Source organism: Neltuma alba, unplaced genomic scaffold (genome assembly GCF_004799145.2).
Source record: "Neltuma alba isolate B1F8T4 unplaced genomic scaffold, ASM479914v2 tig00012983_pilon, whole genome shotgun sequence".
Taxonomy (NCBI): Eukaryota; Viridiplantae; Streptophyta; class Magnoliopsida; order Fabales; family Fabaceae; genus Neltuma; species Neltuma alba.
Window position 1 is genome coordinate 107,344 of NW_021637339.1, and position 12,340 is coordinate 119,683.

Genomic DNA, 12,340 nt, shown 5'->3' on the forward strand with positions numbered 1-12,340 from the left:
CTTGGTTTTGTGAAAGTAAACTGTGATGGAACTTTCAATGGAAGTGGTGCGATAGTAGGCAGTATCTGCAGAAATGAAACTGGGAAATGCCTGTGGGGCTTCTGTGATAAGGTCAAACCAGTCACGGCTGAAGTATCTGAAATTTTGGTAGTGAAGAAAGCAGTCTCTTTGATTAAGGAGCTTGGTATCTTGAAGGTTCATATTGAAGTCGATTGTAGTAATATGTTCTGGTGCTGTGAGAACAATTCTGCAGACAACTCAGATTGGAGAGGTAAATGGGATCTCTTGGAAATTATTGAGGCTTTGTTTGATATGAAGGAGGTTGAATTTTCCCTGGTACTTAGAAAGGGGAATAAGGTAGCTGATTGGTTGGCTGTGACACGTTGAAAGGGTGTGTGTCCTATTGGATGGGTGTTCTCACCATCACTCCCTTTAATGAGCATTTTAGAGCAAGATGCCTGAGTGGCTACTGGAAGGTCTAATTTTGCTGTTAAAGACCTGGTGATTGAAGCTGATAGGAGTGGGGTTGGCTAGTTTTCTCTGTTGGTCCTTTTTGTTTTTTTTCTTTTCTGATTGGTGGCTGTATTTTTTCGGTTTGGTGAGCTATGTGTTTTTGTAGGTTGTACACTTAGGTTGTTTTGAGTGCTTTTTCTTTTTGGGCCTCGGTTATTAGTGTTTGTATTCTGGTTTTTTTTTTGTGATTAATAAAATGGACTTTCTCTTTTGGTCAAAAAAAAAAGAAACGTAACGCCACAGGAGTACTAGACAATCTTGCTCAGCTGCATATATGCAACAAAGAATGTGCCGCCATTGGCTGGAATATATTTCACTCTCAAAATTTATATTTCTTACTATTCAATTATGCTTCATCATTTCCCTTAAATGTATTAATTTTATTATTATTATTTTTTATTTCCCCTTTTTTGTTGTTGTATTTTAATTGCTTGTAGCCCATTATTTGAATGACCCGGCATTTAGTTGTCACTTCAGAATCATCATTTTGACTGTTCAACTTCCTAGTCATAAATTAATTAGATCACAATTCTTTTTATGCCAAATTGATGAATCTGTCATATTTATCTCTATGCTGTGCATTTTCCGTTTATTTAATTTGTGACTTTTATTTTAAATTTCACTATAACAATAAGAGAGTGATAATAATTACGGATTTTTTTTTTATGCTTAGTTTGATTATAGGTCTGGACTAAATTCAAACTAGATCAATCGGATAAATTATGTAAAATCTCGACGCAAAAAATAATCTGTAAAACCAAAGGCCTATACAAGGTCTAGTTTAGAATTTTGTCACTTTTTTTTGTGTATTTATATTTTCTTAACAATCTCGTTAGGCTTTAATGTTGTTGTAGATAAGAAGGAAATTATTAACATGCTATTAAAAAAAATTCGACTATATCATGTTATTTTTTACCAGAAACATTTTTTATTACTATTATTACTTTGAAACAAACACGACAATTCAGTCGGTTTCAATACAATATAAATATTATATGGCAAAATAATTGATAACATAATAATACAAAATGTCCCTTATTTTTGCAGTTAATAATAAAGAATGTTCCAACACAATAATTAATATTTTGTCCCCGATGGAGTGCTTTTATTAATTTTCATAATATGACAATGTTGAACAATGAACAAAAATTGCAAGGTCAAAAAAAATAATGAACAATTGAACACGGAAAATTTGCCTGCCACTTTTTGGCTTTCTCACATCAGAAATGTCAAATTTCAACGAGTCTGTCATTTTCTTGACTTCCTTGCAAGCCTCTGACTCATTCTTTTTGCACCTCTATTTATTTTTTATTAATAAACATTTACTCAACACATATAAAACACCTGTCTATGAATTAAGCATGTATTTTTATTCTCATCATATTTCAGTCTCCGAATTCATGTTCAACGGGGGCATTTGATTTTGAGAACATAACTAATTTTGAGACATATATAAATGTGTTTTGGATATCTTTTTTAACTCTCATAGTCAATTATGAGAGGGATCCAAATCCAACATATGCATTCTTACAATGAAAAAAGGGGTTAAATTAAAAAGGAATGAAACAGGTAGAGTCACTGGGTATTCATCATTTCATTATTTACCAAGCCCCACACGCGCGCGCACATACACACATATATATCTATCTATATGATTTTTTTCATTATAATTTACCAGCATCTTGCAACTCTATAATAAAAGAATTAATGTTACTGGCTGTTTGGTCGAGTGGCATGTGTGTGTATTGGGTGCCTGTGTTGCGGGTTCGATCCCGCCCTGATGTAATAAAAAAAAAAAATTAATGTTTCATTTGTGTTGCAGGATGAGTTCTGATAGAAGGGGAACAAAGAGAATTTATAATTATATATTGTTATAATAAATGGAAGCCCACATTTGTTATGAATTCCTCAAGTGACTGCTAAAATAAAATGCCCATCATGTCCTTTCCCAAAATGGAATACCACATACACTCTTGGCCCACTAACATGGGTTGGGCCTGCTCCACTTTCATGAAATGGGCTTTATTTGCTTTGATGGGCCTCTATGATTTTGATGTTGAACGGCCGTCTTCTCACGCGTCTTTGTAATATAACCAATTTAACTAATAAACCCTTAATTGAGATGGTAAATAATTTCACTTAGATAAAGAGAAGAACACAAATTTAAATCTCAAAACAAAGTATTTGTTGGGAGAATTTTAACCTTGATACTCTCATCGAGTTTAAAATGATTTAAGTATACTCTGAATTATACCCAAAAAATATGGCCAATTTAAATTGTCAACTGAGCCCAACTTCTCCTTTAATGTAACGGTCCAGATTAGTGAATCAAGGAAAAGAAGAGAAACCAGGTGCCTCTTCCGTGTGTAGCCTCTGCTCACTCCGTATGAAAGGCCGTATACAGTAAGTTTTTTTTTTTTTTTAAAAAAAAAACCTATACAGTAATTGTCCCGTACAAATTGTATGTTATATATATTTGGTACAGTAAAATTCAAGTCAAATTAATAATACATCACCACTTAAACAAGTATGCTTGAAAGAATTCAACCAAGATCTAGATGATTTAAATATTTTACAAATATTTTTAATTCAACTCACGTACGCGCACATATTTAAGATTGATAATGTGAATTTTTACAATATTTTATAACTTAATTATTATAATTACTGAGAAATTAAAGTAGTATTGATATTACTTAAGTATATTTGTTAACGTTATAAAATCATTAATGAAATAAATATAATGAAATTCAAAGTTTATTTATGAGAAAATTTAGAAGATGCATATATAGATATATTTATTAAATTCAGTCAAACATAATTAAATTAAGAGATGATCAATTAATCACAGTAATCACACATAGAGGTTACATGTATATAAAAGAATTTTCAAGATTAGTTATTATCTTTTAGCTTTCGAATATTTGTCAAAGAATTACTCCAAAGTTTTTAATAAGACAATGTAAAATCAGGAACGTAAATATCTACTCATATGCTACTTAAAATTATTTTAGAATTACTCTAAGGCTAATTTTACAGCTACCCTTAGAAAATCAAATACTACCTCCTGTCTTTAATATAAGATCTTGTTTTACTTTTATTTTGATGTTAAATATAAGATCCCAATCTATTTTATCTCTAATATTTGTGCATTTTTTTTTCAAGATACTCCTTTTAATAATATAATTTTAACCAACACACTTGATTAGTAAGGATACTTTAGAAAAGATAATACCTATTTATTATAAATAACCAGTTTAATTTATTTTTTTAATCTTTTTAAATTAGTTAACTAATTTGTATAATTAGAATCGAACGTAGTATATTTAGAGTTATTTGTAGATGGAGATACTAAGCAAGAGAAAAGATATCGTGAAGTTAAAAGGCCAATATTGTGAAGTGACTGAGATGCCACACGTCGAAAACGTATTATCGATAACAGTCAAAGGAGAGATGGTGCAAGCGGGAGAGGAGCAACACGGATAAGAATTTGGGTATTGGTTTTTCATTAGGTTATTAAAAAAATATTTTTTTTGTTTTAATTATATTTTATTTGTTGTAAATAGTATTCAAATATTGAAATTTTAATTTAGTTATAAATATAATACCGTAATCCATGTTGTCTTTCATATTGATCCATTTTCTCCATGTGGTTCTTAAGTTACATATATTAAATATTTAATCAAATGATACTTGATTAGTAAGGATATTTTAGGAAAGACAATACATATTTATTATAAATAACTAATTTTTTAATCTATTCAAATTAATCAAACTAGCTTTTACATTAAAGATTGAAGATAATATCTCAACATACCCAAAGTTATTTTTTATATGAATTTATACCTTAACAAAAATATTTTAAAAATCGAACCAATGACCATGTGTAATTAGAGAAATTCTCATAATAAATATAAAGTGTTTGACCTAAACACAGGTAAAAACCCACTCTAAGTTTACTTTAGAATCTTAAATGTACTTTCTTAAAAAAATTAATATATTATATTTATAAACACACACACACGTATAGAAATTACCCAGGCCGTCCGCCCGTCTTTGTAACCTTTATGCAGAAAAGCAGAGGATTCATGGTTTTATTACACGAAGCAATAAAAAGTATACTTTCTTGAGGATTTCTTTCGGCCATATCGCTCATCTGTCTTGGGTGTTATCTAGATATTTCTATAAATTAATATTAATTTTTCAAAATGTTAACTTTTTTTAGTTATTATACTATAATGTTTTTCACCATCTCCTTAATGATATATATTTACGTACACATATCTAAAATAATTATTTCAGTAAAATATTCGTTTATAATTTTTCCTGTACATCATTTATGTGTAACATTAATTTTAAAATATAGAATATTTCTCAGAAGACATTATGTATATGTGTGCGTAATCTTGGTCACAATTCATTCTCTAAATTAAATCCTGAAAAAATGAAATACCACACCGGATAACAACAATAACGGCATTTAGTCAAATTCCTCAACATCCTCAAACGACATCGCCGAGAGTATGAATTATCATTGAAGCAAACATACCTCTCCAGTCTCCACCACTCAAAAAATACATTTAATTCTAAATATAGAACCTAGACTAATTAATTTGTGAGAATTAGTATAATTAATTAAACTAGTTATTTATAATAAATATGTGTTAATTTTTTTTTAAAATGTCTCTTTTAATTATTTTGCATTGAAAATTACCCCTTTAATAGAAAATTTTCTTAATATGTACAATTAATAGAGAGGGTTAAAAATTTTTACGCATCTTTGATAAAAAAAATAGATTAAGGTATTATCTTTAGAATTTAGAATCATAGATATAATAAAAATAGAGCTCTATCTCAAGAATTTGGCTTTTGATCATGAAACTAATATAACGTATTCATTAACTTTATCTAAAAGGAAAATATTTTTTCAACTTTGCATGTATCTAAGAGTATAAAGATTCTTCCTATGTCCTGAAGATAAAATCTAATTGTAGTGCAAATTTATATTATAAACTAGATATTATATTTAGAATCAAAGTCACAATTAGATTTCAAGCCTCATCCTTATAAATTGTAATAGGGGTAATATTTAAATAAAAAATCATCAATACAATCCACTAACTGACTTGTATTATCGACTAAGATTTTATACTAGAAAGTGCCACATATTTAGGACAAGAGAATACCGTTATCAGAGCTCCCAACTGAAATTCCACAGTGACCCAATGCCAGTATGTTTGGTTTATTTCTTGTTTTTGGAAATTGCTCGACACTTTATTTTTTTCATAAAAGAAAATTATTTAATTCTCTGTGGTTCACTTTTTTTTTGTTTTATTTTTTGTGGGTAAAAGTACACTCCTTTGATCCTATTTATAGAGTAGAAATAGAAGATATTTTTTAGTCCTATTTATAGTGTACTGAAAGAAATTTTTTGTATGGATGTATAATTTTACTCTCCATTTATTATTATGTTGACTTTGTTTACATAAGGTATAATATATATTAAATAGAGTTAAAGCTAAAAACTTGTTGAATTTTAAATAAGAGTTAATGAAATTTAAAATTTTTCTTAATGTATAAAATATATTGAAAGTAACTTATAAATAAAACTAAAAAAAGTAGTTTGATTTGATTTCAACATTATCATATATAATGTATTACCTCCGGTCCTTAATATAGAGCTCGTTTGACTTTTATTTTGGTTCTAAATATAATATTCCAATCCATTTTGTCTCTCATATATATATTTTTTTAAGATAGTCGTTCTAATAATAGTACTTCTAGCTAATAAATTTGATTAACAAGGATATTTTAGAACATACAACACTTATATATTACAAATAAATAATTTAATTTAATTTTTTAATCTATTTAAATTAATAAACTTGTTCTTATATTTAGTATCGGGTGTAATATAATTTAATGAGCATTTTATTATTGTTTTTGTTTTCTTGAAGACAAATACGCAAGTGGGCGGAAGATAATCGCAGGTGTTACTCCACCCTCTTTCCTGCCTCTTGTGCTTGTGGTTGGCTACTTTATCTCTAGAATCTTGGAATTCCCGTTTGCGGCAAAAAGCGACTTATTAATTACTAGTTTTTGTGAGATTCTCTTTTAAGTTACATGATTAGATTCCCCTTTGATTTGCGTCCTTGATCCTTCAATTCTTCCCTTCAATCATATAATAAATAATCTGCGTCTGTATTTAATACTTCTAAAAACTGAACCTCGCTTTTGCTTAAACAGTAAGGACCCCTTTGGTACATGGCAGATAGAGAAAAAAAAGAAACTTTTTTTTAATAAATTTGATTTAAAAAATTGAAGAAATGGAATGAAAAGTTTTAAATTAATTTTTATTACTATTTACCTTACATTTTTTAATTAAAATTTTAAAACCCCAATTCTTTAATTTTTTTTAAATGGAGTTCATTAAAATTTTTCTTCCCCTCTTTTCTATTTTCCTTAATACCAAGCATATGGTAAGAGTCATTCTAGTGAATTTTTTAGAGTGAAACAGCAAATTTGCTACAAAAGCGTATTTGAGAAAACATATTACTCTTTTTTTTAAAAAAAAATCTCATACTCTAGATTTTATATTGATTGTTTAGATAGAAATGTACCTTATCCCCATCTGTTGAAACAGAATCATGTTAACAAAAAAAAACCTGAAAGACTGCTTTCAATCGGGTTTAATGTGAGGCAAATAATAGTAATAATAATACATAATACATAATTTGTCCGTAGAATAACTCAAATGGGGCTCATGAAGTGCATGCGGTTGTATTATCCATCAAATGAACATCCATCTAATATTATTCTGTTCAAAATGTACTTTCTTAACCTACATATTACTTAATAATTATCATTCAATTATATGTATAATATATTTTTATTCAAAATTAAAAAAATTTAACTCATATTTTAATATTTTATGTTGTACTATTAAATTGATTACCACATTACAAATTTAAATATTTAACCTCATTTATTTGTTAAATTTTACTTTTGTGATGTAATACTTTAAATATATGTATGTTGGCTGAAAATTAAACATTTTGCAATCTATATATGTATTTCAATTAGATAATAAAGTTATAAAATTTATAATGTTGATATTCTTATATTAATATGTTATAATTTATTTATTTTTAAATATATTCAGTAAAACATATTTTTGTGAAAAAAAAACTACTCCACTTTTTTTAATCAAAATTTTAATACTTTGAGTCCCTTACATATTGTCTAAGCTTAATAAAAATATTAAATAGATCATTAATAAATATTCATGTTATAAGATAAGTTAGAGATTTAGTATAATGAGCGGTAAGTTAGTAAACAAGATTTATTCTAATATAATTTTTACTTAAAAAATGTACTTTAAGAATCTTTTTACAATTTTTTTTATTGGTGTCGATAGTCTTGATTAGAATGTATGCTTTTAAAATAGATAGGTACATATGTATATATACTATTATTGGGTACTTGAGAATTTTACCTTTAATTTTTCTCATTTACATTTGTCATTTGATTGGGATTATATATGTAGAAAATGCATATGAACTAGTTATAATTATGGAAAATACTTAGACAAGGTTCTTTATACTATTATGTTAAGTTTTCCAATCACACATAGTCGTGTGTCTATTTTTTTTCATTTGGATTTATAATTGAATGTTATCAAATGTGAATACTTTAGAAATAAAACACATGATTATGTGTAATAGGAGAATTTGACATAATAAATATAAAAGACTTGATGTAAGTATTATCTTATCATTATTCCCTGACAAATGATAATTAAAGATTTTTATAATGATATTATATTATGCTACATCATATAATACCCATAAAAATATATATAATACTAATTATAAATTATAAATTATAAATTAGAACAAGAATATTTTTTTATATATTCGATGATTAATAAAATAAAATAAGCATTGAGAGTGGGAGGCCCAACCCTTTCGCCCACCGACTGAATGCGAGATCTGCTGAAATCGGTCAAAATTAAGTACTACGACTAACATGCAATCAAATTGCATTAAAAAATTAGTTTCCCTGAACGACGAATGTGTGTTTGCTTCGTTTAAAGCGCTTAAAATTCTATGCGTACCGCCACTAAGCAACGAATTACTTGGTTATTTTTTGTCGCTTAAAATAGCAAACCGCAAGCATTTTTTGTCGCCGAAATAAAATGGCTTAAGCCGACAGGGGCCGCATGAAGATGAAGCATACGGAATCCTTGCACGCCCCACCTTCTCGGCTTCCGCCAAAGATTCGAAGGGTCAGACCTTGTCGCCGAGGCCAAAATTGATTTTACGACCAAAATTTTTGTCCTTCAAAAATAAATAACATACAATTAAATTGGATAAAATAATTCTGTTCATTTTTTCAATTATTTAAAGAAAATTCTTATAAGTTGTTGATTTATAAATGACAATTGCTTTTTAATTTTGATCAACAAATAAGAGCATAGTAAAAAAAAAAAATTTTAAAAAAGAACTGCTGATTTACATGATCGGATTTGCACATCTTTGTGTTTTAATTTGACCCTATATATGTGTGTGTATATATAAATATAGATAGTTTTTTTCCCATCAATATTGCGTCCTGAAATTTTCAAGTGCTCCTTTCTTTTCTAAAACCGCACATCTTTGTGTTTTAATTTGACCCTATATATGTGTGTGTATATATAAATATAGATAGTTTTTTTTCCCATCAATATTGTGTCCTGAAATTTTCAAGTGCTCCTTTCTTTTCTAAAACCTTCTTCTTTTTGGGTTTTTTTTTTTTTTACATTTTCTTGTTTTGTCAGCATGCCTTTTTATAGGATGAGTTTGTTTAATCTTGAAAAATATTAAGAATTTCGAAATTTTTCACTCAAATTTTATGTTTATTGTTTTCTTTGCTGAGGTTGCCAACAGTTTTTTAGGGGGAAAAATGACATACAGTTTTTGCTTGTTGAGCAAATAGAATTACCAATTTTCCTAAAAACAAAGTAACATAAAAAAATATAGATATTGGACTAAGTCCTTAATTTATTTATTTTTCACATTTATTATTTTCTCCAATTAATTTACTTACCTTATAATTAAACTCATATAATATAAATTGTATAAGATTATTTTAGGAATATTAGGTTACATGAAAAAATCTCATCTTTTCATTTTGTGTTTTCTTGTTTGTTTGTTTTTTTTTCTGGCCGGTTTCATTGTGTGTTTTATAACAACCTGCATATGGCGTACTCGTCATAATCCATAGATCATGAGCGTATGAATTAATACTTATAACTGATAAAAATTACTACCGGTCCTAAATATAAAAGCTAGTTGACTAATTTAAAGAGATTAAGAAAAAAAAGTTAAGTTAGTTATTTATAACAAATAAGTGTTGTCTTTCCTAAAATGTCCTTACTAATCAAATGTATTAGCTAAAATTATTATTATTAGAATGACTATCTTGAAAAAAATACATAAATATAAAAGACAAAGTGGATTAAGATCTTATATTTAGGATAAAAAAAAAGTAAAATAAGATATTATATTAAAGACCGGAAATAATAATAAGGATTAGCAAATCAGTTTTTAAGAAACAATAAATAAAATTAATTAACTCAAGACAATGGAAACGGCGGGTGGCAGTGTAACTACTCTTTTCTCTTTCTTTTTAAGTGAGCATGGATTAATAAACTGTTTAACAGGTAATAGAAGGAAGAAGGGGCAGCAGCATGTGGCCATAATTATCTTGGTTATTGTTCTTCTTTCAAGAAACTAGGCTCTTCAATATTCAACACAACAGCCGCACCGCATCTCATCAGCCGGGCAAACAATTTTCAAACGCTCATCTTCCGAGAAATATGGACCGAAGATTAAGATGAAAACTTTATTTATCAAATAAAAAAAATGGGATAAATTTACTTATGTCCAATTTTCCAACTAAATCTTAACAAAAGAACTCTGTTTTAATAATTAAAATTCACATTGATAAAATTTCATGATTCTGTCAAACTATTATAATAGAAAAAAAACCACACACGAAAGCTTACAGTTACAGTCAACGGGAAAAATTGCCCAAACCTAGTGATGAAATTGAAATCTAGACTTTCTAAGTCTAATTTCAACCGTTGAAATTCAATATTTATAAATTTTATATGTTTTTGGGAAAATATATAATGCGAATTTTTAAATTTTAGCAGATTAGACAAAATTTTTCTCCAATTTTACTGCTTGCCTATCTGATTAGAAATAACGCACAGACATTGTTAAGTTATGAGTAAATCAGAATTTCATTTTAAAAATCAACACACAGTTTACATGAAAATAAAAATTATATAATCTTAGTAAAATTTGATATTCTTTTATAATTTATTATATATTTTAAAAACGTGACATATGTTTAGAAAATTAAAATAAAATTTTAATTAATTTTAAAAAATTCAAAGAAGATTTGTATAATCTGCTTTTACTTTACAATAAATTTATGTAAGTTTCAGAAATAAAAAAATCAATGAAATGTTAATAAGGTTTAAAAAGTCCATATAATCTATCATATTTTCAAATAAAATTGATAATTAGGACTGTCTCCATTCAAGTATATTTCTGAATACCAAAAACAAAATATTGTCAATAAAAATTTCAATCTGATCAATAAAATCTCAACAGGGTTTTTTATGTGAGTTTAATAATGAAAAGAGTTTAATTGATATTTGATATATAATATAAATCGGTCAAAAAAACTAATAATATAAATGAATAAATACGAATATTAGTAATGAAATAATAAATTCATGATGCGGATATGAATCTTGGTGGAAAAAAAGTTAAAAACAATGGATATGGTCGGTTCTGAGTTTTAGTTCTAGCTTTTTTAAAAAACAAAAAAAAAACTGAAAGCATGAGGAAATCTAGGAGATAATTTAGTATTTTTAATTTTTAATTTTGAGAATTAGTCCTCTTTTATGATCCTTCTTAATAAATAGCAATGGAACGTCCAGGTTCAACCTTCTTACCCGTCCTGGAGATCTGAGAACCCGACCCAACTAGAGGGAATCGGAGAGTTCGGGTTTGTGCGAGCATGCGGGTGGGAGTTTCGCTGCCTTTTAGCTTGCCTATATATATGAATCCAGAATTCAGATCATTGAATTCTTCATAGACACAGACATTGCAAACTCTCAGTTCTTTTAAATCAAAGCTCCGAAGCAATCGTCCGCCGGCGTCGCTTCTCCCGCAGGTAAACTCCCCTGTACATATACTCAAATATCACTGCGCAGTATCCATTATCGGTTTATGCCATAATTTCTTCTGTTACGTAAGCGCACTGGTTCTTTCGTTCTTCATATATAAATATATATTTGGGAATACGTGTTTCTACTTTGTGCTGATGTGGGACCTCAACTGTCACAGCCATAGCCACCGCTCACCGCCGTGGTAGCCATGGCTCTGGCGGTGGCTGCTCTGTCACTCACTTGCCTCATGATGGACTCCTCATAGTCTCCGATTTCAATCTTCTCCTCCGCTTTGGCCGCCATAATGGGTGCCACCGGTGCCAGTAAACTGCCACCGTTGTAACCATCGCTCACCACCGTGGTATCCTTGGCTCTGGCGGTGGCTGCTCTGTCACTCACTTGCCTCATGATGGACTCCTCATCGTCGACGATTTCAATCTTCTCCTCCGTTTTGGCCGCCATAATGGGTGCCACCGGTGCCAGTGAACTGCCAACGCTGTAACCATCGCTCACCACCGTGGTATCCATGGCTCTGGCGGTGGCTTCTCTGTCACTCACTTGCCTCATGATGGACTCCTCATCGTCGACGATTTCAATCTT